The sequence below is a fragment of the Eschscholzia californica genome, unplaced genomic scaffold (assembly GCF_041429995.1).
Source record: "Eschscholzia californica isolate CP2 unplaced genomic scaffold, dmEscCali1.0.p SCAF_1, whole genome shotgun sequence".
NCBI classification, from domain to species: Eukaryota; Viridiplantae; Streptophyta; class Magnoliopsida; order Ranunculales; family Papaveraceae; genus Eschscholzia; species Eschscholzia californica.
In genome coordinates, this window is record NW_028238198.1 from 64,847,013 (window position 1) to 64,850,076 (window position 3,064).

The following is a 3,064-nucleotide window of genomic DNA, read 5'->3' on the forward strand; positions in this document are numbered from 1 at the left end:
ATTTAGAGTTCACTGACCGACATCTTTGATCTTTCTGAGCAATATTGGGAGAATTAGCATAAACATTCATGGCCACCGGCGTCTTCGACATTCTTGATAACTCTCTTTCATGATATCCGTTTAATCATCTTGTTCTTGTCACGCAGTTAGGGTTTTATTTTAGGGTAAATAACCATAAAGGCATGAAACAGAGATAACAAACCATTGAAAACCCTTCGGATCTATTTAGCATCTGTTAGAGAGAGAGAGAGAGAGAGAGAGAGAGAGAGAGAGAGAATGGTGTTCCCACAAGATCTTCACGGGATGGATATCGCAGTTAGGGTTTTATTTTAGAGAGAATAAGCATAAACCCGTTTCCATGTAAGATCTTCAAGGTGGCTCCCTCCCTTCATATAAAGAAACGAGGGTGTAACCCGTGCCCGTAGGGCACGGACAGTATTTTTAAATGCTACGCGAGGATTTGTATTTTTCTCTTTTAGATGAAAGTAAATTAACAAAAGAAGTCGTGTTCTATTAAGTCTCGAAATAAAAAATAGAATGCTTTAATGGTTACAGGCAATGAAACAATTAAATCAACACATTAGAAAATCTCGATTTCAGTTTACACAATTCAGTTTTAAAAATCCACTTACTCACATTAACTGAGTAGTACAAAATAAACTCTAACTGAAAATTCAAAATGAAAGCTACAATTTGAAAATAGTTTTAAACTAATAAGTTCAAACATATAAACATTTCATATTAAAATATAGAACTCTTTTAAATCTTGTTTGTCGCTTCTACAACCACAACCGTACGATCTTCTGGGAGGGGTTTTAGTGATAAACCTTTTGCGATTCCTTCAAAACCCATAGTTGTACATTCTTCACCCTTGTAGATATACTTGTAAAGATATTTATTTGTTGAACTTTGCTCAGACGATTTCTGAACCCCAATGAGTAATTTTGCAGGAGGTTCTTTCTTTGATAAATCTATGCAATAATCGCTCGAACAAATCCTAAGTTGAGTTGATGAGTAAGAGAACCTAATCACAAACGCAACAATCAGTTTTCTCTATATATGATATGAATTCAGTAAACATTTTCTGACTTTTGCACATGTGTTCATAGCATGCTAGATCGACTTGACATTGTTTAGCCATTGTGATAATTATCATCCACCAAGTGAGCTACATGCAATCTATATTAAAGGGAACTTCTTTATATCATATGTGTACATCAAGGCATGAAAATTGTCATTGAAAGAACAAACTTAACAAAAAAAATTTGAACATATCAGCTACATTACTTCTTGTAGAAATTTAATTCCAGTATTGTATTCAAGATTGTATTCAAGATATTGTCAATGTCGTTGAACAACATAAGATTCATAGAATCTTATGTTCTGTATGGTTTATTTATTGAACTTATTTGAATAGATTTAACCTAAAAACATAATCAAACACCTAAACCACAACAATTTCCAAAGGCAACACAGACATTCTTGACTCTATTTGCACCTATATTGTTTTAAACTTTGATTTGTTAAGATAAAAGTACCTGAAACGGTTACCCTTGAGCTAACGAACATGGGGCAAACCCTACACTGAGAGAGATGAAAACCTTTGAGTTGACTCTTGTGGAAAGAGATGAAACCCCTTCATCGGAAAAGAAAAAGAGGATGAATACACCGAGAAAGAGAATTAAAGCCACACATTGAGAGAAATAAAGAAGTCGTGTGTGTGTGTGTGTGTGTGTGAGAGAGAGAGAGAGAGAGACAGCGAGCGACTGCAATTGTGCATGAGAGACCGGGAAAGATAATTTGATAATCAATATTATACTTCTAAATTTCTATCAAGTGAGAGGTAGTCAATCTGAAGCCTATAACTCACTTCTAAAAATTATGTCGAATGAGTGTAATCTAAATAAAGGGACATGTGAACGAAATTGATACTTCTGAACTTGGAAGACACTCATCTATGTTATAGTTGCAACAACCTAGTTATCTATAACACAAATCCCACCAACGTAGCTATAATATAACAAAAAACACAGGATTTAAAAAAACCAACATGGAGTATACAAACCACACTGAAGCCTAAGAGGCCAAAAGTTCAATATAATAAGGAAAGAGGCTAGTATAATCAATCAACTATATAGAGTGAAAAATATTTACTTGGGAGAGTTACAATGAAGGACGATATCACATTGAATCTTAGCAGACAAAACCAAAACTGTAGAGAGAAAGAGGCGAGAAACGTTAGCGAACTACATGGAGAAAGAAGTGACAACAAAGAAATGAAGGGGAAAAAATGTGAAAATATAGATTGCATAGATCTTCAACATTAAAAAAAAGCCAGAAATAGAATATGAATTCCACATATCAATATTCCGTTAGCAAATAAACTTAAGCATCAGAATAAGTTTAATGGGTTCAGATTGAAACCTTGGGATAAACCCTAATAGAAACTCACTAAACAGTGAAGGAAAACAACTAAAATTGCCGCCAACATTTACATAAACAAACAGAGGTCGGATTAATACGTGTTTTAGAAGGTTCAGAGTACGGGCTACATAGGAAGATAACGTAACATCAAACTGTGAACTAAATATCTGACTGAACCTTGTTTTCTTCTTTTACTGTGAATCACTAATTAACTCGCCACTTTAAAAATAATAAGCAAAGACTAAAACCTCACCAAGAGACGAACAGATTCAAGAAAAAAAAAGTACACATAACTTTTTTTTTCCAAAAAAAACTTTAGAGAAAAGAAAGAAGGTGCAATATTCTAAATGGTTAAATCAATTATAGAGGGGTAACTGTTTTCGACTACAGGAAAATAGAGTAGAAATTGGTTAAGAGAAAAAAATTGCCAATATATGCTTTGGAATATGCAAGAAAAAATTACGAAAAAAATTGTCAAGATAAGCTTCGGATTAACAACACAAAATAGATCTTGATAGAATCTACAACAAACAACAAACTTGAAGGTATGACACTTCAACTAAACGATTAAACTCGTACACATAGGTTAAGCATTCAAATCTTTCTCATATAGTTTTACAGATACAAACTAATGCACCTC

At 33.5% G+C, this 3,064-nt stretch overlaps 1 long non-coding RNA gene across 1 annotated transcript; it reads right to left on the reverse strand.

Moving 5' to 3' along the window:
- Positions 1-803: 803 nt before the first annotated feature.
- LOC147568259 (uncharacterized) lies at positions 804-2,211 on the reverse strand. Its single transcript, XR_015238170.1, has 3 exons — positions 2,155-2,211; positions 1,539-1,636; positions 804-1,024 (listed from the first exon to the last, which is right to left on the reverse strand). It is a non-coding gene; the product is annotated as an uncharacterized LOC147568259 (long non-coding RNA).
- Between the last annotated feature and the right edge of the window lie 853 nt (positions 2,212-3,064).